Source organism: Anomaloglossus baeobatrachus, unplaced genomic scaffold, assembly GCF_048569485.1.
Source record: "Anomaloglossus baeobatrachus isolate aAnoBae1 unplaced genomic scaffold, aAnoBae1.hap1 Scaffold_652, whole genome shotgun sequence".
Lineage (NCBI taxonomy): Eukaryota > Metazoa > Chordata > Amphibia > Anura > Aromobatidae > Anomaloglossus > Anomaloglossus baeobatrachus.
In genome coordinates this window covers 94,805-122,508 of record NW_027445022.1, presented here as the reverse complement: position 1 = coordinate 122,508, position 27,704 = coordinate 94,805, and the positions used below count along the sequence as shown (strand labels likewise).

The window sequence follows — 27,704 nt, the reverse complement described above, 5'->3', positions numbered from 1 at the left end:
ACCCTTGAAAAGGCTGCTTTGCAGAGCCAAAACAAGAAGAATGGTGCGTTTTGCAGCCGCCGCCCACTGCAATGAATCTGAATAACTCCTCCTTTAGGGCGCAAGCAACTCCCCTCCCCCTTGCAGTCTTTCCAATTCACGATACAAAAAGACGGACAGGACAGGTTGCCTGACTTTCCGTCACTGCCACCCTTTGCCATCCTTACCCGTAGAAAGCCCTTTCATCATCCCCAAACCCTAATCTTTTCCCTTTCCTTCCCAGCCCCCAAACCCTGCCCTCTGTACCTTTCTCACCACCCGCTTCCCTTCTCCTGTCATCCCCCTACCACCCGGGAAAAAAAGAGATTGCCCCCTCCTTCCACTAGCCCACCCTCCCACCCAAAGAACAACTTCTTCTGCGCAGCTTGTTTTCTAGGCAGCAGCGCTATTGTGATGTCATCGGGGGGCATTGTGACAAGCCGCCAGTGTTCCGTCTCTTCATGTTGTGCACAGTTCAAACGGAAAATACATCAACAGGCAGACTACAGAAAAGCTTACTATCAAAGGTTAGAGGGGGGCTTTCTCAGAGGGCTTTTTACAGTTTTTCTATTCCCAATTAGCCGTTTAAGTGTACTTATTGAAAGTAGTAATTCTTTCATAGGCCGCCCTTTCTTAGTATTTGACGTTCCTTATATTGCGGTATGAGGCTTCGCAGTAGGTTGCAAACATTCATCACCCATGACTGTCCCCAATTGAGCTCAGAAGCTCAATGTCTATCATGACCTCTCTTTTAGAATGTCCAAGAGCAAGCAAACTATTCCTCCAGGAGAGGGCGCCAACAGACTACTAAAGAGATCATCATTACTCAAAGAAAACCCCAAAAACCAATGCATGATAGGAATAAACAGGTAACTTTCTTTGGAGTGGAAGCGGAGAGATCGCACCAGATGCCAATTCTAGATGTTATCACACCTGTGGTCACTGCAGCAGCAGGTGAATCCACTTTGTCCAAAAGGGATCTATTCCATTCAATTGCAAATGATCTAGATAAGACAGAGAACTGCAGCACGGGGACATAGCCGAGTTGGTCAGGTTGAGTGGTGATGAGTTTGCTATTTGGATGAATAAAGAAAGTCAAAAGTGTGAAAGATAAAAAACAAAAGGAGGAAGTGTGAAAAGTGAATGGGCCAAATTGAGGTGCATATGAAGACGTATGCTTTCTTCCAATTCATTAAATCGGGCTAATATGAATCAGGTGAATTGAGTTCTGCTTTTGGAAACTGGGTTAAGAAGGGGTGCACCGTTCCTGGAGGTACTGCAATACCAGGTCAATGCGTGGAGTGGACAGAGCAAGCTCTTTTTCCATCTCCCTGTTCTAAAAATCCATTTAATATATGGTCCCCAGATAGGGGACGTATCAGATATTAAACTGATAAGAACAGATACTACACTTGATCTTAGCCAAAAGGCCGAGAAGCGATAACCAGAATTGGTTTGGGCCTCGAGTGGCACCCTGGCCTATGCCGGACACATCTTAGGGAGAGAGAGCGAGAGGGAGACAAACCCACGCCTACACAAGACATTTTGTCACCCAAGCCAACCCTTGAAAAGGCTGCTTTGCAGAGCCAAAACAAGAAGAATGGTGCGTTTTGCAGCCGCCGCCCACTGCAATGAATCTGAATAACTCCTCCTTTAGGGCGCAAGCAACTCCCCTCCCCCTTGCAGTCTTTCCAATTCACGATACAAAAAGACGGACAGGACAGGTTGCCTGACTTTCCGTCACTGCCACCCTTTGCCATCCTTACCCGTAGAAAGCCCTTTCATCATCCCCAAACCCTAATCTTTTCCCTTTCCTTCCCAGCCCCCAAACCCTGCCCTCTGTACCTTTCTCACCACCCGCTTCCCTTCTCCTGTCATCCCCCTACCACCCGGGAAAAAAAGAGATTGCCCCCTCCTTCCACTAGCCCACCCTCCCACCCAAAGAACAACTTCTTCTGCGCAGCTTGTTTTCTAGGCAGCAGCGCTATTGTGATGTCATCGGGGGGCATTGTGACAAGCCGCCAGTGTTCCGTCTCTTCATGTTGTGCACAGTTCAAACGGAAAATACATCAACAGGCAGACTACAGAAAAGCTTACTATCAAAGGTTAGAGGGGGGCTTTCTCAGAGGGCTTTTTACAGTTTTTCTATTCCCAATTAGCCGTTTAAGTGTACTTATTGAAAGTAGTAATTCTTTCATAGGCCGCCCTTTCTTAGTATTTGACGTTCCTTATATTGCGGTATGAGGCTTCGCAGTAGGTTGCAAACATTCATCACCCATGACTGTCCCCAATTGAGCTCAGAAGCTCAATGTCTATCATGACCTCTCTTTTAGAATGTCCAAGAGCAAGCAAACTATTCCTCCAGGAGAGGGCGCCAACAGACTACTAAAGAGATCATCATTACTCAAAGAAAACCCCAAAAACCAATGCATGATAGGAATAAACAGGTAACTTTCTTTGGAGTGGAAGCGGAGAGATCGCACCAGATGCCAATTCTAGATGTTATCACACCTGTGGTCACTGCAGCAGCAGGTGAATCCACTTTGTCCAAAAGGGATCTATTCCATTCAATTGCAAATGATCTAGATAAGACAGAGAACTGCAGCACGGGGACATAGCCGAGTTGGTCAGGTTGAGTGGTGATGAGTTTGCTATTTGGATGAATAAAGAAAGTCAAAAGTGTGAAAGATAAAAAACAAAAGGAGGAAGTGTGAAAAGTGAATGGGCCAAATTGAGGTGCATATGAAGACGTATGCTTTCTTCCAATTCATTAAATCGGGCTAATATGAATCAGGTGAATTGAGTTCTGCTTTTGGAAACTGGGTTAAGAAGGGGTGCACCGTTCCTGGAGGTACTGCAATACCAGGTCAATGCGTGGAGTGGACAGAGCAAGCTCTTTTTCCATCTCCCTGTTCTAAAAATCCATTTAATATATGGTCCCCAGATAGGGGACGTATCAGATATTAAACTGATAAGAACAGATACTACACTTGATCTTAGCCAAAAGGCCGAGAAGCGATAACCAGAATTGGTTTGGGCCTCGAGTGGCACCCTGGCCTATGCCGGACACATCTTAGGGAGAGAGAGCGAGAGGGAGACAAACCCACGCCTACACAAGACATTTTGTCACCCAAGCCAACCCTTGAAAAGGCTGCTTTGCAGAGCCAAAACAAGAAGAATGGTGCGTTTTGCAGCCGCCGCCCACTGCAATGAATCTGAATAACTCCTCCTTTAGGGCGCAAGCAACTCCCCTCCCCCTTGCAGTCTTTCCAATTCACGATACAAAAAGACGGACAGGACAGGTTGCCTGACTTTCCGTCACTGCCACCCTTTGCCATCCTTACCCGTAGAAAGCCCTTTCATCATCCCCAAACCCTAATCTTTTCCCTTTCCTTCCCAGCCCCCAAACCCTGCCCTCTGTACCTTTCTCACCACCCGCTTCCCTTCTCCTGTCATCCCCCTACCACCCGGGAAAAAAAGAGATTGCCCCCTCCTTCCACTAGCCCACCCTCCCACCCAAAGAACAACTTCTTCTGCGCAGCTTGTTTTCTAGGCAGCAGCGCTATTGTGATGTCATCGGGGGGCATTGTGACAAGCCGCCAGTGTTCCGTCTCTTCATGTTGTGCACAGTTCAAACGGAAAATACATCAACAGGCAGACTACAGAAAAGCTTACTATCAAAGGTTAGAGGGGGGCTTTCTCAGAGGGCTTTTTACAGTTTTTCTATTCCCAATTAGCCGTTTAAGTGTACTTATTGAAAGTAGTAATTCTTTCATAGGCCGCCCTTTCTTAGTATTTGACGTTCCTTATATTGCGGTATGAGGCTTCGCAGTAGGTTGCAAACATTCATCACCCATGACTGTCCCCAATTGAGCTCAGAAGCTCAATGTCTATCATGACCTCTCTTTTAGAATGTCCAAGAGCAAGCAAACTATTCCTCCAGGAGAGGGCGCCAACAGACTACTAAAGAGATCATCATTACTCAAAGAAAACCCCAAAAACCAATGCATGATAGGAATAAACAGGTAACTTTCTTTGGAGTGGAAGCGGAGAGATCGCACCAGATGCCAATTCTAGATGTTATCACACCTGTGGTCACTGCAGCAGCAGGTGAATCCACTTTGTCCAAAAGGGATCTATTCCATTCAATTGCAAATGATCTAGATAAGACAGAGAACTGCAGCACGGGGACATAGCCGAGTTGGTCAGGTTGAGTGGTGATGAGTTTGCTATTTGGATGAATAAAGAAAGTCAAAAGTGTGAAAGATAAAAAACAAAAGGAGGAAGTGTGAAAAGTGAATGGGCCAAATTGAGGTGCATATGAAGACGTATGCTTTCTTCCAATTCATTAAATCGGGCTAATATGAATCAGGTGAATTGAGTTCTGCTTTTGGAAACTGGGTTAAGAAGGGGTGCACCGTTCCTGGAGGTACTGCAATACCAGGTCAATGCGTGGAGTGGACAGAGCAAGCTCTTTTTCCATCTCCCTGTTCTAAAAATCCATTTAATATATGGTCCCCAGATAGGGGACGTATCAGATATTAAACTGATAAGAACAGATACTACACTTGATCTTAGCCAAAAGGCCGAGAAGCGATAACCAGAATTGGTTTGGGCCTCGAGTGGCACCCTGGCCTATGCCGGACACATCTTAGGGAGAGAGAGCGAGAGGGAGACAAACCCACGCCTACACAAGACATTTTGTCACCCAAGCCAACCCTTGAAAAGGCTGCTTTGCAGAGCCAAAACAAGAAGAATGGTGCGTTTTGCAGCCGCCGCCCACTGCAATGAATCTGAATAACTCCTCCTTTAGGGCGCAAGCAACTCCCCTCCCCCTTGCAGTCTTTCCAATTCACGATACAAAAAGACGGACAGGACAGGTTGCCTGACTTTCCGTCACTGCCACCCTTTGCCATCCTTACCCGTAGAAAGCCCTTTCATCATCCCCAAACCCTAATCTTTTCCCTTTCCTTCCCAGCCCCCAAACCCTGCCCTCTGTACCTTTCTCACCACCCGCTTCCCTTCTCCTGTCATCCCCCTACCACCCGGGAAAAAAAGAGATTGCCCCCTCCTTCCACTAGCCCACCCTCCCACCCAAAGAACAACTTCTTCTGCGCAGCTTGTTTTCTAGGCAGCAGCGCTATTGTGATGTCATCGGGGGGCATTGTGACAAGCCGCCAGTGTTCCATCTCTTCATGTTGTGCACAGTTCAAACGGAAAATACATCAACAGGCAGACTACAGAAAAGCTTACTATCAAAGGTTAGAGGGGGGCTTTCTCAGAGGGCTTTTTACAGTTTTTCTATTCCCAATTAGCCGTTTAAGTGTACTTATTGAAAGTAGTAATTCTTTCATAGGCCGCCCTTTCTTAGTATTTGACGTTCCTTATATTGCGGTATGAGGCTTCGCAGTAGGTTGCAAACATTCATCACCCATGACTGTCCCCAATTGAGCTCAGAAGCTCAATGTCTATCATGACCTCTCTTTTAGAATGTCCAAGAGCAAGCAAACTATTCCTCCAGGAGAGGGCGCCAACAGACTACTAAAGAGATCATCATTACTCAAAGAAAACCCCAAAAACCAATGCATGATAGGAATAAACAGGTAACTTTCTTTGGAGTGGAAGCGGAGAGATCGCACCAGATGCCAATTCTAGATGTTATCACACCTGTGGTCACTGCAGCAGCAGGTGAATCCACTTTGTCCAAAAGGGATCTATTCCATTCAATTGCAAATGATCTAGATAAGACAGAGAACTGCAGCACGGGGACATAGCCGAGTTGGTCAGGTTGAGTGGTGATGAGTTTGCTATTTGGATGAATAAAGAAAGTCAAAAGTGTGAAAGATAAAAAACAAAAGGAGGAAGTGTGAAAAGTGAATGGGCCAAATTGAGGTGCATATGAAGACGTATGCTTTCTTCCAATTCATTAAATCGGGCTAATATGAATCAGGTGAATTGAGTTCTGCTTTTGGAAACTGGGTTAAGAAGGGGTGCACCGTTCCTGGAGGTACTGCAATACCAGGTCAATGCGTGGAGTGGACAGAGCAAGCTCTTTTTCCATCTCCCTGTTCTAAAAATCCATTTAATATATGGTCCCCAGATAGGGGACGTATCAGATATTAAACTGATAAGAACAGATACTACACTTGATCTTAGCCAAAAGGCCGAGAAGCGATAACCAGAATTGGTTTGGGCCTCGAGTGGCACCCTGGCCTATGCCGGACACATCTTAGGGAGAGAGAGCGAGAGGGAGACAAACCCACGCCTACACAAGACATTTTGTCACCCAAGCCAACCCTTGAAAAGGCTGCTTTGCAGAGCCAAAACAAGAAGAATGGTGCGTTTTGCAGCCGCCGCCCACTGCAATGAATCTGAATAACTCCTCCTTTAGGGCGCAAGCAACTCCCCTCCCCCTTGCAGTCTTTCCAATTCACGATACAAAAAGACGGACAGGACAGGTTGCCTGACTTTCCGTCACTGCCACCCTTTGCCATCCTTACCCGTAGAAAGCCCTTTCATCATCCCCAAACCCTAATCTTTTCCCTTTCCTTCCCAGCCCCCAAACCCTGCCCTCTGTACCTTTCTCACCACCCGCTTCCCTTCTCCTGTCATCCCCCTACCACCCGGGAAAAAAAGAGATTGCCCCCTCCTTCCACTAGCCCACCCTCCCACCCAAAGAACAACTTCTTCTGCGCAGCTTGTTTTCTAGGCAGCAGCGCTATTGTGATGTCATCGGGGGGCATTGTGACAAGCCGCCAGTGTTCCGTCTCTTCATGTTGTGCACAGTTCAAACGGAAAATACATCAACAGGCAGACTACAGAAAAGCTTACTATCAAAGGTTAGAGGGGGGCTTTCTCAGAGGGCTTTTTACAGTTTTTCTATTCCCAATTAGCCGTTTAAGTGTACTTATTGAAAGTAGTAATTCTTTCATAGGCCGCCCTTTCTTAGTATTTGACGTTCCTTATATTGCGGTATGAGGCTTCGCAGTAGGTTGCAAACATTCATCACCCATGACTGTCCCCAATTGAGCTCAGAAGCTCAATGTCTATCATGACCTCTCTTTTAGAATGTCCAAGAGCAAGCAAACTATTCCTCCAGGAGAGGGCGCCAACAGACTACTAAAGAGATCATCATTACTCAAAGAAAACCCCAAAAACCAATGCATGATAGGAATAAACAGGTAACTTTCTTTGGAGTGGAAGCGGAGAGATCGCACCAGATGCCAATTCTAGATGTTATCACACCTGTGGTCACTGCAGCAGCAGGTGAATCCACTTTGTCCAAAAGGGATCTATTCCATTCAATTGCAAATGATCTAGATAAGACAGAGAACTGCAGCACGGGGACATAGCCGAGTTGGTCAGGTTGAGTGGTGATGAGTTTGCTATTTGGATGAATAAAGAAAGTCAAAAGTGTGAAAGATAAAAAACAAAAGGAGGAAGTGTGAAAAGTGAATGGGCCAAATTGAGGTGCATATGAAGACGTATGCTTTCTTCCAATTCATTAAATCGGGCTAATATGAATCAGGTGAATTGAGTTCTGCTTTTGGAAACTGGGTTAAGAAGGGGTGCACCGTTCCTGGAGGTACTGCAATACCAGGTCAATGCGTGGAGTGGACAGAGCAAGCTCTTTTTCCATCTCCCTGTTCTAAAAATCCATTTAATATATGGTCCCCAGATAGGGGACGTATCAGATATTAAACTGATAAGAACAGATACTACACTTGATCTTAGCCAAAAGGCCGAGAAGCGATAACCAGAATTGGTTTGGGCCTCGAGTGGCACCCTGGCCTATGCCGGACACATCTTAGGGAGAGAGAGCGAGAGGGAGACAAACCCACGCCTACACAAGACATTTTGTCACCCAAGCCAACCCTTGAAAAGGCTGCTTTGCAGAGCCAAAACAAGAAGAATGGTGCGTTTTGCAGCCGCCGCCCACTGCAATGAATCTGAATAACTCCTCCTTTAGGGCGCAAGCAACTCCCCTCCCCCTTGCAGTCTTTCCAATTCACGATACAAAAAGACGGACAGGACAGGTTGCCTGACTTTCCGTCACTGCCACCCTTTGCCATCCTTACCCGTAGAAAGCCCTTTCATCATCCCCAAACCCTAATCTTTTCCCTTTCCTTCCCAGCCCCCAAACCCTGCCCTCTGTACCTTTCTCACCACCCGCTTCCCTTCTCCTGTCATCCCCCTACCACCCGGGAAAAAAAGAGATTGCCCCCTCCTTCCACTAGCCCACCCTCCCACCCAAAGAACAACTTCTTCTGCGCAGCTTGTTTTCTAGGCAGCAGCGCTATTGTGATGTCATCGGGGGGCATTGTGACAAGCCGCCAGTGTTCCGTCTCTTCATGTTGTGCACAGTTCAAACGGAAAATACATCAACAGGCAGACTACAGAAAAGCTTACTATCAAAGGTTAGAGGGGGGCTTTCTCAGAGGGCTTTTTACAGTTTTTCTATTCCCAATTAGCCGTTTAAGTGTACTTATTGAAAGTAGTAATTCTTTCATAGGCCGCCCTTTCTTAGTATTTGACGTTCCTTATATTGCGGTATGAGGCTTCGCAGTAGGTTGCAAACATTCATCACCCATGACTGTCCCCAATTGAGCTCAGAAGCTCAATGTCTATCATGACCTCTCTTTTAGAATGTCCAAGAGCAAGCAAACTATTCCTCCAGGAGAGGGCGCCAACAGACTACTAAAGAGATCATCATTACTCAAAGAAAACCCCAAAAACCAATGCATGATAGGAATAAACAGGTAACTTTCTTTGGAGTGGAAGCGGAGAGATCGCACCAGATGCCAATTCTAGATGTTATCACACCTGTGGTCACTGCAGCAGCAGGTGAATCCACTTTGTCCAAAAGGGATCTATTCCATTCAATTGCAAATGATCTAGATAAGACAGAGAACTGCAGCACGGGGACATAGCCGAGTTGGTCAGGTTGAGTGGTGATGAGTTTGCTATTTGGATGAATAAAGAAAGTCAAAAGTGTGAAAGATAAAAAACAAAAGGAGGAAGTGTGAAAAGTGAATGGGCCAAATTGAGGTGCATATGAAGACGTATGCTTTCTTCCAATTCATTAAATCGGGCTAATATGAATCAGGTGAATTGAGTTCTGCTTTTGGAAACTGGGTTAAGAAGGGGTGCACCGTTCCTGGAGGTACTGCAATACCAGGTCAATGCGTGGAGTGGACAGAGCAAGCTCTTTTTCCATCTCCCTGTTCTAAAAATCCATTTAATATATGGTCCCCAGATAGGGGACGTATCAGATATTAAACTGATAAGAACAGATACTACACTTGATCTTAGCCAAAAGGCCGAGAAGCGATAACCAGAATTGGTTTGGGCCTCGAGTGGCACCCTGGCCTATGCCGGACACATCTTAGGGAGAGAGAGCGAGAGGGAGACAAACCCACGCCTACACAAGACATTTTGTCACCCAAGCCAACCCTTGAAAAGGCTGCTTTGCAGAGCCAAAACAAGAAGAATGGTGCGTTTTGCAGCCGCCGCCCACTGCAATGAATCTGAATAACTCCTCCTTTAGGGCGCAAGCAACTCCCCTCCCCCTTGCAGTCTTTCCAATTCACGATACAAAAAGACGGACAGGACAGGTTGCCTGACTTTCCGTCACTGCCACCCTTTGCCATCCTTACCCGTAGAAAGCCCTTTCATCATCCCCAAACCCTAATCTTTTCCCTTTCCTTCCCAGCCCCCAAACCCTGCCCTCTGTACCTTTCTCACCACCCGCTTCCCTTCTCCTGTCATCCCCCTACCACCCGGGAAAAAAAGAGATTGCCCCCTCCTTCCACTAGCCCACCCTCCCACCCAAAGAACAACTTCTTCTGCGCAGCTTGTTTTCTAGGCAGCAGCGCTATTGTGATGTCATCGGGGGGCATTGTGACAAGCCGCCAGTGTTCCGTCTCTTCATGTTGTGCACAGTTCAAACGGAAAATACATCAACAGGCAGACTACAGAAAAGCTTACTATCAAAGGTTAGAGGGGGGCTTTCTCAGAGGGCTTTTTACAGTTTTTCTATTCCCAATTAGCCGTTTAAGTGTACTTATTGAAAGTAGTAATTCTTTCATAGGCCGCCCTTTCTTAGTATTTGACGTTCCTTATATTGCGGTATGAGGCTTCGCAGTAGGTTGCAAACATTCATCACCCATGACTGTCCCCAATTGAGCTCAGAAGCTCAATGTCTATCATGACCTCTCTTTTAGAATGTCCAAGAGCAAGCAAACTATTCCTCCAGGAGAGGGCGCCAACAGACTACTAAAGAGATCATCATTACTCAAAGAAAACCCCAAAAACCAATGCATGATAGGAATAAACAGGTAACTTTCTTTGGAGTGGAAGCGGAGAGATCGCACCAGATGCCAATTCTAGATGTTATCACACCTGTGGTCACTGCAGCAGCAGGTGAATCCACTTTGTCCAAAAGGGATCTATTCCATTCAATTGCAAATGATCTAGATAAGACAGAGAACTGCAGCACGGGGACATAGCCGAGTTGGTCAGGTTGAGTGGTGATGAGTTTGCTATTTGGATGAATAAAGAAAGTCAAAAGTGTGAAAGATAAAAAACAAAAGGAGGAAGTGTGAAAAGTGAATGGGCCAAATTGAGGTGCATATGAAGACGTATGCTTTCTTCCAATTCATTAAATCGGGCTAATATGAATCAGGTGAATTGAGTTCTGCTTTTGGAAACTGGGTTAAGAAGGGGTGCACCGTTCCTGGAGGTACTGCAATACCAGGTCAATGCGTGGAGTGGACAGAGCAAGCTCTTTTTCCATCTCCCTGTTCTAAAAATCCATTTAATATATGGTCCCCAGATAGGGGACGTATCAGATATTAAACTGATAAGAACAGATACTACACTTGATCTTAGCCAAAAGGCCGAGAAGCGATAACCAGAATTGGTTTGGGCCTCGAGTGGCACCCTGGCCTATGCCGGACACATCTTAGGGAGAGAGAGCGAGAGGGAGACAAACCCACGCCTACACAAGACATTTTGTCACCCAAGCCAACCCTTGAAAAGGCTGCTTTGCAGAGCCAAAACAAGAAGAATGGTGCGTTTTGCAGCCGCCGCCCACTGCAATGAATCTGAATAACTCCTCCTTTAGGGCGCAAGCAACTCCCCTCCCCCTTGCAGTCTTTCCAATTCACGATACAAAAAGACGGACAGGACAGGTTGCCTGACTTTCCGTCACTGCCACCCTTTGCCATCCTTACCCGTAGAAAGCCCTTTCATCATCCCCAAACCCTAATCTTTTCCCTTTCCTTCCCAGCCCCCAAACCCTGCCCTCTGTACCTTTCTCACCACCCGCTTCCCTTCTCCTGTCATCCCCCTACCACCCGGGAAAAAAAGAGATTGCCCCCTCCTTCCACTAGCCCACCCTCCCACCCAAAGAACAACTTCTTCTGCGCAGCTTGTTTTCTAGGCAGCAGCGCTATTGTGATGTCATCGGGGGGCATTGTGACAAGCCGCCAGTGTTCCGTCTCTTCATGTTGTGCACAGTTCAAACGGAAAATACATCAACAGGCAGACTACAGAAAAGCTTACTATCAAAGGTTAGAGGGGGGCTTTCTCAGAGGGCTTTTTACAGTTTTTCTATTCCCAATTAGCCGTTTAAGTGTACTTATTGAAAGTAGTAATTCTTTCATAGGCCGCCCTTTCTTAGTATTTGACGTTCCTTTTATATTGCGGTATGAGGCTTCGCAGTAGGTTGCAAACATTCATCACCCATGACTGTCCCCAATTGAGCTCAGAAGCTCAATGTCTATCATGACCTCTCTTTTAGAATGTCCAAGAGCAAGCAAACTATTCCTCCAGGAGAGGGCGCCAACAGACTACTAAAGAGATCATCATTACTCAAAGAAAACCCCAAAAACCAATGCATGATAGGAATAAACAGGTAACTTTCTTTGGAGTGGAAGCGGAGAGATCGCACCAGATGCCAATTCTAGATGTTATCACACCTGTGGTCACTGCAGCAGCAGGTGAATCCACTTTGTCCAAAAGGGATCTATTCCATTCAATTGCAAATGATCTAGATAAGACAGAGAACTGCAGCACGGGGACATAGCCGAGTTGGTCAGGTTGAGTGGTGATGAGTTTGCTATTTGGATGAATAAAGAAAGTCAAAAGTGTGAAAGATAAAAAACAAAAGGAGGAAGTGTGAAAAGTGAATGGGCCAAATTGAGGTGCATATGAAGACGTATGCTTTCTTCCAATTCATTAAATCGGGCTAATATGAATCAGGTGAATTGAGTTCTGCTTTTGGAAACTGGGTTAAGAAGGGGTGCACCGTTCCTGGAGGTACTGCAATACCAGGTCAATGCGTGGAGTGGACAGAGCAAGCTCTTTTTCCATCTCCCTGTTCTAAAAATCCATTTAATATATGGTCCCCAGATAGGGGACGTATCAGATATTAAACTGATAAGAACAGATACTACACTTGATCTTAGCCAAAAGGCCGAGAAGCGATAACCAGAATTGGTTTGGGCCTCGAGTGGCACCCTGGCCTATGCCGGACACATCTTAGGGAGAGAGAGCGAGAGGGAGACAAACCCACGCCTACACAAGACATTTTGTCACCCAAGCCAACCCTTGAAAAGGCTGCTTTGCAGAGCCAAAACAAGAAGAATGGTGCGTTTTGCAGCCGCCGCCCACTGCAATGAATCTGAATAACTCCTCCTTTAGGGCGCAAGCAACTCCCCTCCCCCTTGCAGTCTTTCCAATTCACGATACAAAAAGACGGACAGGACAGGTTGCCTGACTTTCCGTCACTGCCACCCTTTGCCATCCTTACCCGTAGAAAGCCCTTTCATCATCCCCAAACCCTAATCTTTTCCCTTTCCTTCCCAGCCCCCAAACCCTGCCCTCTGTACCTTTCTCACCACCCGCTTCCCTTCTCCTGTCATCCCCCTACCACCCGGGAAAAAAAGAGATTGCCCCCTCCTTCCACTAGCCCACCCTCCCACCCAAAGAACAACTTCTTCTGCGCAGCTTGTTTTCTAGGCAGCAGCGCTATTGTGATGTCATCGGGGGGCATTGTGACAAGCCGCCAGTGTTCCGTCTCTTCATGTTGTGCACAGTTCAAACGGAAAATACATCAACAGGCAGACTACAGAAAAGCTTACTATCAAAGGTTAGAGGGGGGCTTTCTCAGAGGGCTTTTTACAGTTTTTCTATTCCCAATTAGCCGTTTAAGTGTACTTATTGAAAGTAGTAATTCTTTCATAGGCCGCCCTTTCTTAGTATTTGACGTTCCTTATATTGCGGTATGAGGCTTCGCAGTAGGTTGCAAACATTCATCACCCATGACTGTCCCCAATTGAGCTCAGAAGCTCAATGTCTATCATGACCTCTCTTTTAGAATGTCCAAGAGCAAGCAAACTATTCCTCCAGGAGAGGGCGCCAACAGACTACTAAAGAGATCATCATTACTCAAAGAAAACCCCAAAAACCAATGCATGATAGGAATAAACAGGTAACTTTCTTTGGAGTGGAAGCGGAGAGATCGCACCAGATGCCAATTCTAGATGTTATCACACCTGTGGTCACTGCAGCAGCAGGTGAATCCACTTTGTCCAAAAGGGATCTATTCCATTCAATTGCAAATGATCTAGATAAGACAGAGAACTGCAGCACGGGGACATAGCCGAGTTGGTCAGGTTGAGTGGTGATGAGTTTGCTATTTGGATGAATAAAGAAAGTCAAAAGTGTGAAAGATAAAAAACAAAAGGAGGAAGTGTGAAAAGTGAATGGGCCAAATTGAGGTGCATATGAAGACGTATGCTTTCTTCCAATTCATTAAATCGGGCTAATATGAATCAGGTGAATTGAGTTCTGCTTTTGGAAACTGGGTTAAGAAGGGGTGCACCGTTCCTGGAGGTACTGCAATACCAGGTCAATGCGTGGAGTGGACAGAGCAAGCTCTTTTTCCATCTCCCTGTTCTAAAAATCCATTTAATATATGGTCCCCAGATAGGGGACGTATCAGATATTAAACTGATAAGAACAGATACTACACTTGATCTTAGCCAAAAGGCCGAGAAGCGATAACCAGAATTGGTTTGGGCCTCGAGTGGCACCCTGGCCTATGCCGGACACATCTTAGGGAGAGAGAGCGAGAGGGAGACAAACCCACGCCTACACAAGACATTTTGTCACCCAAGCCAACCCTTGAAAAGGCTGCTTTGCAGAGCCAAAACAAGAAGAATGGTGCGTTTTGCAGCCGCCGCCCACTGCAATGAATCTGAATAACTCCTCCTTTAGGGCGCAAGCAACTCCCCTCCCCCTTGCAGTCTTTCCAATTCACGATACAAAAAGACGGACAGGACAGGTTGCCTGACTTTCCGTCACTGCCACCCTTTGCCATCCTTACCCGTAGAAAGCCCTTTCATCATCCCCAAACCCTAATCTTTTCCCTTTCCTTCCCAGCCCCCAAACCCTGCCCTCTGTACCTTTCTCACCACCCGCTTCCCTTCTCCTGTCATCCCCCTACCACCCGGGAAAAAAAGAGATTGCCCCCTCCTTCCACTAGCCCACCCTCCCACCCAAAGAACAACTTCTTCTGCGCAGCTTGTTTTCTAGGCAGCAGCGCTATTGTGATGTCATCGGGGGGCATTGTGACAAGCCGCCAGTGTTCCGTCTCTTCATGTTGTGCACAGTTCAAACGGAAAATACATCAACAGGCAGACTACAGAAAAGCTTACTATCAAAGGTTAGAGGGGGGCTTTCTCAGAGGGCTTTTTACAGTTTTTCTATTCCCAATTAGCCGTTTAAGTGTACTTATTGAAAGTAGTAATTCTTTCATAGGCCGCCCTTTCTTAGTATTTGACGTTCCTTATATTGCGGTATGAGGCTTCGCAGTAGGTTGCAAACATTCATCACCCATGACTGTCCCCAATTGAGCTCAGAAGCTCAATGTCTATCATGACCTCTCTTTTAGAATGTCCAAGAGCAAGCAAACTATTCCTCCAGGAGAGGGCGCCAACAGACTACTAAAGAGATCATCATTACTCAAAGAAAACCCCAAAAACCAATGCATGATAGGAATAAACAGGTAACTTTCTTTGGAGTGGAAGCGGAGAGATCGCACCAGATGCCAATTCTAGATGTTATCACACCTGTGGTCACTGCAGCAGCAGGTGAATCCACTTTGTCCAAAAGGGATCTATTCCATTCAATTGCAAATGATCTAGATAAGACAGAGAACTGCAGCACGGGGACATAGCCGAGTTGGTCAGGTTGAGTGGTGATGAGTTTGCTATTTGGATGAATAAAGAAAGTCAAAAGTGTGAAAGATAAAAAACAAAAGGAGGAAGTGTGAAAAGTGAATGGGCCAAATTGAGGTGCATATGAAGACGTATGCTTTCTTCCAATTCATTAAATCGGGCTAATATGAATCAGGTGAATTGAGTTCTGCTTTTGGAAACTGGGTTAAGAAGGGGTGCACCGTTCCTGGAGGTACTGCAATACCAGGTCAATGCGTGGAGTGGACAGAGCAAGCTCTTTTTCCATCTCCCTGTTCTAAAAATCCATTTAATATATGGTCCCCAGATAGGGGACGTATCAGATATTAAACTGATAAGAACAGATACTACACTTGATCTTAGCCAAAAGGCCGAGAAGCGATAACCAGAATTGGTTTGGGCCTCGAGTGGCACCCTGGCCTATGCCGGACACATCTTAGGGAGAGAGAGCGAGGGAGACAAACCCACGCCTACACAAGACATTTTGTCACCCAAGCCAACCCTTGAAAAGGCTGCTTTGCAGAGCCAAAACAAGAAGAATGGTGCGTTTTGCAGCCGCCGCCCACTGCAATGAATCTGAATAACTCCTCCTTTAGGGCGCAAGCAACTCCCCTCCCCCTTGCAGTCTTTCCAATTCACGATACAAAAAGACGGACAGGACAGGTTGCCTGACTTTCCGTCACTGCCACCCTTTGCCATCCTTACCCGTAGAAAGCCCTTTCATCATCCCCAAACCCTAATCTTTTCCCTTTCCTTCCCAGCCCCCAAACCCTGCCCTCTGTACCTTTCTCACCACCCGCTTCCCTTCTCCTGTCATCCCCCTACCACCCGGGAAAAAAAGAGATTGCCCCCTCCTTCCACTAGCCCACCCTCCCACCCAAAGAACAACTTCTTCTGCGCAGCTTGTTTTCTAGGCAGCAGCGCTATTGTGATGTCATCGGGGGGCATTGTGACAAGCCGCCAGTGTTCCGTCTCTTCATGTTGTGCACAGTTCAAACGGAAAATACATCAACAGGCAGACTACAGAAAAGCTTACTATCAAAGGTTAGAGGGGGGCTTTCTCAGAGGGCTTTTTACAGTTTTTCTATTCCCAATTAGCCGTTTAAGTGTACTTATTGAAAGTAGTAATTCTTTCATAGGCCGCCCTTTCTTAGTATTTGACGTTCCTTATATTGCGGTATGAGGCTTCGCAGTAGGTTGCAAACATTCATCACCCATGACTGTCCCCAATTGAGCTCAGAAGCTCAATGTCTATCATGACCTCTCTTTTAGAATGTCCAAGAGCAAGCAAACTATTCCTCCAGGAGAGGGCGCCAACAGACTACTAAAGAGATCATCATTACTCAAAGAAAACCCCAAAAACCAATGCATGATAGGAATAAACAGGTAACTTTCTTTGGAGTGGAAGCGGAGAGATCGCACCAGATGCCAATTCTAGATGTTATCACACCTGTGGTCACTGCAGCAGCAGGTGAATCCACTTTGTCCAAAAGGGATCTATTCCATTCAATTGCAAATGATCTAGATAAGACAGAGAACTGCAGCACGGGGACATAGCCGAGTTGGTCAGGTTGAGTGGTGATGAGTTTGCTATTTGGATGAATAAAGAAAGTCAAAAGTGTGAAAGATAAAAAACAAAAGGAGGAAGTGTGAAAAGTGAATGGGCCAAATTGAGGTGCATATGAAGACGTATGCTTTCTTCCAATTCATTAAATCGGGCTAATATGAATCAGGTGAATTGAGTTCTGCTTTTGGAAACTGGGTTAAGAAGGGGTGCACCGTTCCTGGAGGTACTGCAATACCAGGTCAATGCGTGGAGTGGACAGAGCAAGCTCTTTTTCCATCTCCCTGTTCTAAAAATCCATTTAATATATGGTCCCCAGATAGGGGACGTATCAGATATTAAACTGATAAGAACAGATACTACACTTGATCTTAGCCAAAAGGCCGAGAAGCGATAACCAGAATTGGTTTGGGCCTCGAGTGGCACCCTGGCCTATGCCGGACACATCTTAGGGAGAGAGAGCGAGAGGGAGACAAACCCACGCCTACACAAGACATTTTGTCACCCAAGCCAACCCTTGAAAAGGCTGCTTTGCAGAGCCAAAACAAGAAGAATGGTGCGTTTTGCAGCCGCCGCCCACTGCAATGAATCTGAATAACTCCTCCTTTAGGGCGCAAGCAACTCCCCTCCCCCTTGCAGTCTTTCCAATTCACGATACAAAAAGACGGACAGGACAGGTTGCCTGACTTTCCGTCACTGCCACCCTTTGCCATCCTTACCCGTAGAAAGCCCTTTCATCATCCCCAAACCCTAATCTTTTCCCTTTCCTTCCCAGCCCCCAAACCCTGCCCTCTGTACCTTTCTCACCACCCGCTTCCCTTCTCCTGTCATCCCCCTACCACCCGGGAAAAAAAGAGATTGCCCCCTCCTTCCACTAGCCCACCCTCCCACCCAAAGAACAACTTCTTCTGCGCAGCTTGTTTTCTAGGCAGCAGCGCTATTGTGATGTCATCGGGGGGCATTGTGACAAGCCGCCAGTGTTCCGTCTCTTCATGTTGTGCACAGTTCAAACGGAAAATACATCAACAGGCAGACTACAGAAAAGCTTACTATCAAAGGTTAGAGGGGGGCTTTCTCAGAGGGCTTTTTACAGTTTTTCTATTCCCAATTAGCCGTTTAAGTGTACTTATTGAAAGTAGTAATTCTTTCATAGGCCGCCCTTTCTTAGTATTTGACGTTCCTTATATTGCGGTATGAGGCTTCGCAGTAGGTTGCAAACATTCATCACCCATGACTGTCCCCAATTGAGCTCAGAAGCTCAATGTCTATCATGACCTCTCTTTTAGAATGTCCAAGAGCAAGCAAACTATTCCTCCAGGAGAGGGCGCCAACAGACTACTAAAGAGATCATCATTACTCAAAGAAAACCCCAAAAACCAATGCATGATAGGAATAAACAGGTAACTTTCTTTGGAGTGGAAGCGGAGAGATCGCACCAGATGCCAATTCTAGATGTTATCACACCTGTGGTCACTGCAGCAGCAGGTGAATCCACTTTGTCCAAAAGGGATCTATTCCATTCAATTGCAAATGATCTAGATAAGACAGAGAACTGCAGCACGGGGACATAGCCGAGTTGGTCAGGTTGAGTGGTGATGAGTTTGCTATTTGGATGAATAAAGAAAGTCAAAAGTGTGAAAGATAAAAAACAAAAGGAGGAAGTGTGAAAAGTGAATGGGCCAAATTGAGGTGCATATGAAGACGTATGCTTTCTTCCAATTCATTAAATCGGGCTAATATGAATCAGGTGAATTGAGTTCTGCTTTTGGAAACTGGGTTAAGAAGGGGTGCACCGTTCCTGGAGGTACTGCAATACCAGGTCAATGCGTGGAGTGGACAGAGCAAGCTCTTTTTCCATCTCCCTGTTCTAAAAATCCATTTAATATATGGTCCCCAGATAGGGGACGTATCAGATATTAAACTGATAAGAACAGATACTACACTTGATCTTAGCCAAAAGGCCGAGAAGCGATAACCAGAATTGGTTTGGGCCTCGAGTGGCACCCTGGCCTATGCCGGACACATCTTAGGGAGAGAGAGCGAGAGGGAGACAAACCCACGCCTACACAAGACATTTTGTCACCCAAGCCAACCCTTGAAAAGGCTGCTTTGCAGAGCCAAAACAAGAAGAATGGTGCGTTTTGCAGCCGCCGCCCACTGCAATGAATCTGAATAACTCCTCCTTTAGGGCGCAAGCAACTCCCCTCCCCCTTGCAGTCTTTCCAATTCACGATACAAAAAGACGGACAGGACAGGTTGCCTGACTTTCCGTCACTGCCACCCTTTGCCATCCTTACCCGTAGAAAGCCCTTTCATCATCCCCAAACCCTAATCTTTTCCCTTTCCTTCCCAGCCCCCAAACCCTGCCCTCTGTACCTTTCTCACCACCCGCTTCCCTTCTCCTGTCATCCCCCTACCACCCGGGAAAAAAAGAGATTGCCCCCTCCTTCCACTAGCCCACCCTCCCACCCAAAGAACAACTTCTTCTGCGCAGCTTGTTTTCTAGGCAGCAGCGCTATTGTGATGTCATCGGGGGGCATTGTGACAAGCCGCCAGTGTTCCGTCTCTTCATGTTGTGCACAGTTCAAACGGAAAATACATCAACAGGCAGACTACAGAAAAGCTTACTATCAAAGGTTAGAGGGGGGCTTTCTCAGAGGGCTTTTTACAGTTTTTCTATTCCCAATTAGCCGTTTAAGTGTACTTATTGAAAGTAGTAATTCTTTCATAGGCCGCCCTTTCTTAGTATTTGACGTTCCTTATATTGCGGTATGAGGCTTCGCAGTAGGTTGCAAACATTCATCACCCATGACTGTCCCCAATTGAGCTCAGAAGCTCAATGTCTATCATGACCTCTCTTTTAGAATGTCCAAGAGCAAGCAAACTATTCCTCCAGGAGAGGGCGCCAACAGACTACTAAAGAGATCATCATTACTCAAAGAAAACCCCAAAAACCAATGCATGATAGGAATAAACAGGTAACTTTCTTTGGAGTGGAAGCGGAGAGATCGCACCAGATGCCAATTCTAGATGTTATCACACCTGTGGTCACTGCAGCAGCAGGTGAATCCACTTTGTCCAAAAGGGATCTATTCCATTCAATTGCAAATGATCTAGATAAGACAGAGAACTGCAGCACGGGGACATAGCCGAGTTGGTCAGGTTGAGTGGTGATGAGTTTGCTATTTGGATGAATAAAGAAAGTCAAAAGTGTGAAAGATAAAAAACAAAAGGAGGAAGTGTGAAAAGTGAATGGGCCAAATTGAGGTGCATATGAAGACGTATGCTTTCTTCCAATTCATTAAATCGGGCTAATATGAATCAGGTGAATTGAGTTCTGCTTTTGGAAACTGGGTTAAGAAGGGGTGCACCGTTCCTGGAGGTACTGCAATACCAGGTCAATGCGTGGAGTGGACAGAGCAAGCTCTTTTTCCATCTCCCTGTTCTAAAAATCCATTTAATATATGGTCCCCAGATAGGGGACGTATCAGATATTAAACTGATAAGAACAGATACTACACTTGATCTTAGCCAAAAGGCCGAGAAGCGATAACCAGAATTGGTTTGGGCCTCGAGTGGCACCCTGGCCTATGCCGGACACATCTTAGGGAGAGAGAGCGAGAGGGAGACAAACCCACGCCTACACAAGACATTTTGTCACCCAAGCCAACCCTTGAAAAGGCTGCTTTGCAGAGCCAAAACAAGAAGAATGGTGCGTTTTGCAGCCGCCGCCCACTGCAATGAATCTGAATAACTCCTCCTTTAGGGCGCAAGCAACTCCCCTCCCCCTTGCAGTCTTTCCAATTCACGATACAAAAAGACGGACAGGACAGGTTGCCTGACTTTCCGTCACTGCCACCCTTTGCCATCCTTACCCGTAGAAAGCCCTTTCATCATCCCCAAACCCTAATCTTTTCCCTTTCCTTCCCAGCCCCCAAACCCTGCCCTCTGTACCTTTCTCACCACCCGCTTCCCTTCTCCTGTCATCCCCCTACCACCCGGGAAAAAAAGAGATTGCCCCCTCCTTCCACTAGCCCACCCTCCCACCCAAAGAACAACTTCTTCTGCGCAGCTTGTTTTCTAGGCAGCAGCGCTATTGTGATGTCATCGGGGGGCATTGTGACAAGCCGCCAGTGTTCCGTCTCTTCATGTTGTGCACAGTTCAAACGGAAAATACATCAACAGGCAGACTACAGAAAAGCTTACTATCAAAGGTTAGAGGGGGGCTTTCTCAGAGGGCTTTTTACAGTTTTTCTATTCCCAATTAGCCGTTTAAGTGTACTTATTGAAAGTAGTAATTCTTTCATAGGCCGCCCTTTCTTAGTATTTGACGTTCCTTATATTGCGGTATGAGGCTTCGCAGTAGGTTGCAAACATTCATCACCCATGACTGTCCCCAATTGAGCTCAGAAGCTCAATGTCTATCATGACCTCTCTTTTAGAATGTCCAAGAGCAAGCAAACTATTCCTCCAGGAGAGGGCGCCAACAGACTACTAAAGAGATCATCATTACTCAAAGAAAACCCCAAAAACCAATGCATGATAGGAATAAACAGGTAACTTTCTTTGGAGTGGAAGCGGAGAGATCGCACCAGATGCCAATTCTAGATGTTATCACACCTGTGGTCACTGCAGCAGCAGGTGAATCCACTTTGTCCAAAAGGGATCTATTCCATTCAATTGCAAATGATCTAGATAAGACAGAGAACTGCAGCACGGGGACATAGCCGAGTTGGTCAGGTTGAGTGGTGATGAGTTTGCTATTTGGATGAATAAAGAAAGTCAAAAGTGTGAAAGATAAAAAACAAAAGGAGGAAGTGTGAAAAGTGAATGGGCCAAATTGAGGTGCATATGAAGACGTATGCTTTCTTCCAATTCATTAAATCGGGCTAATATGAATCAGGTGAATTGAGTTCTGCTTTTGGAAACTGGGTTAAGAAGGGGTGCACCGTTCCTGGAGGTACTGCAATACCAGGTCAATGCGTGGAGTGGACAGAGCAAGCTCTTTTTCCATCTCCCTGTTCTAAAAATCCATTTAATATATGGTCCCCAGATAGGGGACGTATCAGATATTAAACTGATAAGAACAGATTTTTGATTTAATGAAGCTTTCCAAAGCACCACAAAAAATGCATGACCGAAGTCACACCAAAAACAGTGCAAAGGCTAGGATTCGTGTGGACCCCACCGTGAGGAGAGGGTCCCCAAAAATCAACCCCGTCCCTCCGAGCCAGAAGGCCACAGCAAGGGTCAGGGATCTTCGGTGCTCCCCCAAGCCGAAGCCTGGTTGAGCCTTGTCGTTGCTCCCAGCGTCCACCCAGGCATCTTACCCAAGTGGAGTAGAGAGCTACTAGTTGTTGGTTTCGCAGCCGAAACTGCCCGGACCGTCAACCGGTGTTGGTTTCTCAGCCCAAGGCTAACCGGACCTCCAACCGGGTGTTGGTTTCTCAGCCGAAGCTGACCCAGACCTCCAACCGGGTGTTGGTTTCTCAGCCGAAGCTGACCCAGACCTCCAACCGGGTGTTAGTTTCTCAGCCCAAAGCTGACCAGACCTCCGACCGGGATTGTAAAAATTTCCCTTCCTAGCCAGAAGGCCGGGATAGGGTAATATGCTCAAAAAGTATGAAAAGGCAAGGTACGGTGTGCTACAGAGCCCAAGGCTTGCCGGGGTCCCAAGCCAGCAAGCTCAGACTCACTCCAGGGTCGTCAGTCCTGGGGCACGTTGTACCATAGCCCCCCACCCTTACTCAGTCTAATAGCCTCGATCCTGGTAGGGCCATGTTTTCCTCTAGATGAATATACTATCCACCCAGAGTACTAGCAAGCGCAACCTTCCAGTGTGCATTGTATCATTGTACTAAGGTGGCCTGGAGCTTAAACCACCTCTTCGAACAACACTACACTTGATCTTAGCCAAAAGGCCGAGAAGCGATAACCAGAATTGGTTTGGGCCTCGAGTGGCACCCTGGCCTATGCCGGACACATCTTAGGGAGAGAGAGCGAGAGGGAGACAAACCCACGCCTACACAAGACATTTTGTCACCCAAGCCAACCCTTGAAAAGGCTGCTTTGCAGAGCCAAAACAAGAAGAATGGTGCGTTTTGCAGCCGCCGCCCACTGCAATGAATCTGAATAACTCCTCCTTTAGGGCGCAAGCAACTCCCCTCCCCCTTGCAGTCTTTCCAATTCACGATACAAAAAGACGGACAGGACAGGTTGCCTGACTTTCCGTCACTGCCACCCTTTGCCATCCTTACCCGTAGAAAGCCCTTTCATCATCCCCAAACCCTAATCTTTTCCCTTTCCTTCCCAGCCCCCAAACCCTGCCCTCTGTACCTTTCTCACCACCCGCTTCCCTTCTCCTGTCATCCCCCTACCACCCGGGAAAAAAAGAGATTGCCCCCTCCTTCCACTAGCCCACCCTCCCACCCAAAGAACAACTTCTTCTGCGCAGCTTGTTTTCTAGGCAGCAGCGCTATTGTGATGTCATCGGGGGGCATTGTGACAAGCCGCCAGTGTTCCGTCTCTTCATGTTGTGCACAGTTCAAACGGAAAATACATCAACAGGCAGACTACAGAAAAGCTTACTATCAAAGGTTAGAGGGGGGCTTTCTCAGAGGGCTTTTTACAGTTTTTCTATTCCCAATTAGCCGTTTAAGTGTACTTATTGAAAGTAGTAATTCTTTCATAGGCCGCCCTTTCTTAGTATTTGACGTTCCTTATATTGCGGTATGAGGCTTCGCAGTAGGTTGCAAACATTCATCACCCATGACTGTCCCCAATTGAGCTCAGAAGCTCAATGTCTATCATGACCTCTCTTTTAGAATGTCCAAGAGCAAGCAAACTATTCCTCCAGGAGAGGGCGCCAACAGACTACTAAAGAGATCATCATTACTCAAAGAAAACCCCAAAAACCAATGCATGATAGGAATAAACAGGTAACTTTCTTTGGAGTGGAAGCGGAGAGATCGCACCAGATGCCAATTCTAGATGTTATCACACCTGTGGTCACTGCAGCAGCAGGTGAATCCACTTTGTCCAAAAGGGATCTATTCCATTCAATTGCAAATGATCTAGATAAGACAGAGAACTGCAGCACGGGGACATAGCCGAGTTGGTCAGGTTGAGTGGTGATGAGTTTGCTATTTGGATGAATAAAGAAAGTCAAAAGTGTGAAAGATAAAAAACAAAAGGAGGAAGTGTGAAAAGTGAATGGGCCAAATTGAGGTGCATATGAAGACGTATGCTTTCTTCCAATTCATTAAATCGGGCTAATATGAATCAGGTGAATTGAGTTCTGCTTTTGGAAACTGGGTTAAGAAGGGGTGCACCGTTCCTGGAGGTACTGCAATACCAGGTCAATGCGTGGAGTGGACAGAGCAAGCTCTTTTTCCATCTCCCTGTTCTAAAAATCCATTTAATATATGGTCCCCAGATAGGGGACGTATCAGATATTAAACTGATAAGAACAGATACTACACTTGATCTTAGCCAAAAGGCCGAGAAGCGATAACCAGAATTGGTTTGGGCCTCGAGTGGCACCCTGGCCTATGCCGGACACATCTTAGGGAGAGAGAGCGAGAGGGAGACAAACCCACGCCTACACAAGACATTTTGTCACCCAAGCCAACCCTTGAAAAGGCTGCTTTGCAGAGCCAAAACAAGAAGAATGGTGCGTTTTGCAGCCGCCGCCCACTGCAATGAATCTGAATAACTCCTCCTTTAGGGCGCAAGCAACTCCCCTCCCCCTTGCAGTCTTTCCAATTCACGATACAAAAAGACGGACAGGACAGGTTGCCTGACTTTCCGTCACTGCCACCCTTTGCCATCCTTACCCGTAGAAAGCCCTTTCATCATCCCCAAACCCTAATCTTTTCCCTTTCCTTCCCAGCCCCCAAACCCTGCCCTCTGTACCTTTCTCACCACCCGCTTCCCTTCTCCTGTCATCCCCCTACCACCCGGGAAAAAAAGAGATTGCCCCCTCCTTCCACTAGCCCACCCTCCCACCCAAAGAACAACTTCTTCTGCGCAGCTTGTTTTCTAGGCAGCAGCGCTATTGTGATGTCATCGGGGGGCATTGTGACAAGCCGCCAGTGTTCCGTCTCTTCATGTTGTGCACAGTTCAAACGGAAAATACATCAACAGGCAGACTACAGAAAAGCTTACTATCAAAGGTTAGAGGGGGGCTTTCTCAGAGGGCTTTTTACAGTTTTTCTATTCCCAATTAGCCGTTTAAGTGTACTTATTGAAAGTAGTAATTCTTTCATAGGCCGCCCTTTCTTAGTATTTGACGTTCCTTATATTGCGGTATGAGGCTTCGCAGTAGGTTGCAAACATTCATCACCCATGACTGTCCCCAATTGAGCTCAGAAGCTCAATGTCTATCATGACCTCTCTTTTAGAATGTCCAAGAGCAAGCAAACTATTCCTCCAGGAGAGGGCGCCAACAGACTACTAAAGAGATCATCATTACTCAAAGAAAACCCCAAAAACCAATGCATGATAGGAATAAACAGGTAACTTTCTTTGGAGTGGAAGCGGAGAGATCGCACCAGATGCCAATTCTAGATGTTATCACACCTGTGGTCACTGCAGCAGCAGGTGAATCCACTTTGTCCAAAAGGGATCTATTCCATTCAATTGCAAATGATCTAGATAAGACAGAGAACTGCAGCACGGGGACATAGCCGAGTTGGTCAGGTTGAGTGGTGATGAGTTTGCTATTTGGATGAATAAAGAAAGTCAAAAGTGTGAAAGATAAAAAACAAAAGGAGGAAGTGTGAAAAGTGAATGGGCCAAATTGAGGTGCATATGAAGACGTATGCTTTCTTCCAATTCATTAAATCGGGCTAATATGAATCAGGTGAATTGAGTTCTGCTTTTGGAAACTGGGTTAAGAAGGGGTGCACCGTTCCTGGAGGTACTGCAATACCAGGTCAATGCGTGGAGTGGACAGAGCAAGCTCTTTTTCCATCTCCCTGTTCTAAAAATCCATTTAATATATGGTCCCCAGATAGGGGACGTATCAGATATTAAACTGATAAGAACAGATACTACACTTGATCTTAGCCAAAAGGCCGAGAAGCGATAACCAGAATTGGTTTGGGCCTCGAGTGGCACCCTGGCCTATGCCGGACACATCTTAGGGAGAGAGAGCGAGAGGGAGACAAACCCACGCCTACACAAGACATTTTGTCACCCAAGCCAACCCTTGAAAAGGCTGCTTTGCAGAGCCAAAACAAGAAGAATGGTGCGTTTTGCAGCCGCCGCCCACTGCAATGAATCTGAATAACTCCTCCTTTAGGGCGCAAGCAACTCCCCTCCCCCTTGCAGTCTTTCCAATTCACGATACAAAAAGACGGACAGGACAGGTTGCCTGACTTTCCGTCACTGCCACCCTTTGCCATCCTTACCCGTAGAAAGCCCTTTCATCATCCCCAAACCCTAATCTTTTCCCTTTCCTTCCCAGCCCCCAAACCCTGCCCTCTGTACCTTTCTCACCACCCGCTTCCCTTCTCCTGTCATCCCCCTACCACCCGGGAAAAAAAGAGATTGCCCCCTCCTTCCACTAGCCCACCCTCCCACCCAAAGAACAACTTCTTCTGCGCAGCTTGTTTTCTAGGCAGCAGCGCTATTGTGATGTCATCGGGGGGCATTGTGACAAGCCGCCAGTGTTCCGTCTCTTCATGTTGTGCACAGTTCAAACGGAAAATACATCAACAGGCAGACTACAGAAAAGCTTACTATCAAAGGTTAGAGGGGGGCTTTCTCAGAGGGCTTTTTACAGTTTTTCTATTCCCAATTAGCCGTTTAAGTGTACTTATTGAAAGTAGTAATTCTTTCATAGGCCGCCCTTTCTTAGTATTTGACGTTCCTTATATTGCGGTATGAGGCTTCGCAGTAGGTTGCAAACATTCATCACCCATGACTGTCCCCAATTGAGCTCAGAAGCTCAATGTCTATCATGACCTCTCTTTTAGAATGTCCAAGAGCAAGCAAACTATTCCTCCAGGAGAGGGCGCCAACAGACTACTAAAGAGATCATCATTACTCAAAGAAAACCCCAAAAACCAATGCATGATAGGAATAAACAGGTAACTTTCTTTGGAGTGGAAGCGGAGAGATCGCACCAGATGCCAATTCTAGATGTTATCACACCTGTGGTCACTGCAGCAGCAGGTGAATCCACTTTGTCCAAAAGGGATCTATTCCATTCAATTGCAAATGATCTAGATAAGACAGAGAACTGCAGCACGGGGACATAGCCGAGTTGGTCAGGTTGAGTGGTGATGAGTTTGCTATTTGGATGAATAAAGAAAGTCAAAAGTGTGAAAGATAAAAAACAAAAGGAGGAAGTGTGAAAAGTGAATGGGCCAAATTGAGGTGCATATGAAGACGTATGCTTTCTTCCAATTCATTAAATCGGGCTAATATGAATCAGGTGAATTGAGTTCTGCTTTTGGAAACTGGGTTAAGAAGGGGTGCACCGTTCCTGGAGGTACTGCAATACCAGGTCAATGCGTGGAGTGGACAGAGCAAGCTCTTTTTCCATCTCCCTGTTCTAAAAATCCATTTAATATATGGTCCCCAGATAGGGGACGTATCAGATATTAAACTGATAAGAACAGATACTACACTTGATCTTAGCCAAAAGGCCGAGAAGCGATAACCAGAATTGGTTTGGGCCTCGAGTGGCACCCTGGCCTATGCCGGACACATCTTAGGGAGAGAGAGCGAGAGGGAGACAAACCCACGCCTACACAAGACATTTTGTCACCCAAGCCAACCCTTGAAAAGGCTGCTTTGCAGAGCCAAAACAAGAAGAATGGTGCGTTTTGCAGCCGCCGCCCACTGCAATG

The 27,704-nt window shown here is 46.6% G+C and overlaps 17 non-coding genes across 17 annotated transcripts; all 17 read right to left on the bottom strand.

Moving 5' to 3' along the window:
* Positions 1-1,269: 1,269 nt before the first annotated feature.
* On the bottom strand, positions 1,270-1,460 carry LOC142286306 (U2 spliceosomal RNA). The gene has a single exon (XR_012747502.1). It is a non-coding gene; the product is annotated as a U2 spliceosomal RNA (small nuclear RNA).
* A 1,387-nt stretch (positions 1,461-2,847) lies between these two features.
* LOC142286305 (U2 spliceosomal RNA) lies at positions 2,848-3,038 on the bottom strand. The gene has a single exon (XR_012747501.1). It is a non-coding gene; the product is annotated as a U2 spliceosomal RNA (small nuclear RNA).
* A 1,387-nt stretch (positions 3,039-4,425) lies between these two features.
* LOC142286304 (U2 spliceosomal RNA) lies at positions 4,426-4,616 on the bottom strand. Its single transcript, XR_012747500.1, has one exon. It is a non-coding gene; the product is annotated as a U2 spliceosomal RNA (small nuclear RNA).
* A 1,387-nt stretch (positions 4,617-6,003) lies between these two features.
* Positions 6,004-6,194, bottom strand: LOC142286303 (U2 spliceosomal RNA). The gene has a single exon (XR_012747499.1). It is a non-coding gene; the product is annotated as a U2 spliceosomal RNA (small nuclear RNA).
* A 1,387-nt stretch (positions 6,195-7,581) lies between these two features.
* LOC142286302 (U2 spliceosomal RNA) lies at positions 7,582-7,772 on the bottom strand. Its single transcript, XR_012747498.1, has one exon. It is a non-coding gene; the product is annotated as a U2 spliceosomal RNA (small nuclear RNA).
* Positions 7,773-9,159: 1,387 nt separating this feature from the next.
* LOC142286301 (U2 spliceosomal RNA) lies at positions 9,160-9,350 on the bottom strand. The gene has a single exon (XR_012747497.1). It is a non-coding gene; the product is annotated as a U2 spliceosomal RNA (small nuclear RNA).
* A 1,387-nt stretch (positions 9,351-10,737) lies between these two features.
* Positions 10,738-10,928, bottom strand: LOC142286300 (U2 spliceosomal RNA). The gene has a single exon (XR_012747496.1). It is a non-coding gene; the product is annotated as a U2 spliceosomal RNA (small nuclear RNA).
* Positions 10,929-12,317: 1,389 nt separating this feature from the next.
* On the bottom strand, positions 12,318-12,508 carry LOC142286299 (U2 spliceosomal RNA). Its single transcript, XR_012747495.1, has one exon. It is a non-coding gene; the product is annotated as a U2 spliceosomal RNA (small nuclear RNA).
* A 1,387-nt stretch (positions 12,509-13,895) lies between these two features.
* Positions 13,896-14,086, bottom strand: LOC142286298 (U2 spliceosomal RNA). Its single transcript, XR_012747494.1, has one exon. It is a non-coding gene; the product is annotated as a U2 spliceosomal RNA (small nuclear RNA).
* A 1,387-nt stretch (positions 14,087-15,473) lies between these two features.
* On the bottom strand, positions 15,474-15,664 carry LOC142286296 (U2 spliceosomal RNA). Its single transcript, XR_012747492.1, has one exon. It is a non-coding gene; the product is annotated as a U2 spliceosomal RNA (small nuclear RNA).
* A 1,385-nt stretch (positions 15,665-17,049) lies between these two features.
* On the bottom strand, positions 17,050-17,240 carry LOC142286295 (U2 spliceosomal RNA). The gene has a single exon (XR_012747491.1). It is a non-coding gene; the product is annotated as a U2 spliceosomal RNA (small nuclear RNA).
* A 1,387-nt stretch (positions 17,241-18,627) lies between these two features.
* Positions 18,628-18,818, bottom strand: LOC142286294 (U2 spliceosomal RNA). Its single transcript, XR_012747490.1, has one exon. It is a non-coding gene; the product is annotated as a U2 spliceosomal RNA (small nuclear RNA).
* Positions 18,819-20,205: 1,387 nt separating this feature from the next.
* Positions 20,206-20,396, bottom strand: LOC142286293 (U2 spliceosomal RNA). Its single transcript, XR_012747489.1, has one exon. It is a non-coding gene; the product is annotated as a U2 spliceosomal RNA (small nuclear RNA).
* Positions 20,397-21,783: 1,387 nt separating this feature from the next.
* On the bottom strand, positions 21,784-21,976 carry LOC142286321 (U2 spliceosomal RNA). The gene has a single exon (XR_012747517.1). It is a non-coding gene; the product is annotated as a U2 spliceosomal RNA (small nuclear RNA).
* A 2,189-nt stretch (positions 21,977-24,165) lies between these two features.
* Positions 24,166-24,356, bottom strand: LOC142286292 (U2 spliceosomal RNA). The gene has a single exon (XR_012747488.1). It is a non-coding gene; the product is annotated as a U2 spliceosomal RNA (small nuclear RNA).
* Positions 24,357-25,743: 1,387 nt separating this feature from the next.
* LOC142286385 (U2 spliceosomal RNA) lies at positions 25,744-25,934 on the bottom strand. Its single transcript, XR_012747568.1, has one exon. It is a non-coding gene; the product is annotated as a U2 spliceosomal RNA (small nuclear RNA).
* Positions 25,935-27,321: 1,387 nt separating this feature from the next.
* Positions 27,322-27,512, bottom strand: LOC142286384 (U2 spliceosomal RNA). Its single transcript, XR_012747567.1, has one exon. It is a non-coding gene; the product is annotated as a U2 spliceosomal RNA (small nuclear RNA).
* Between the last annotated feature and the right edge of the window lie 192 nt (positions 27,513-27,704).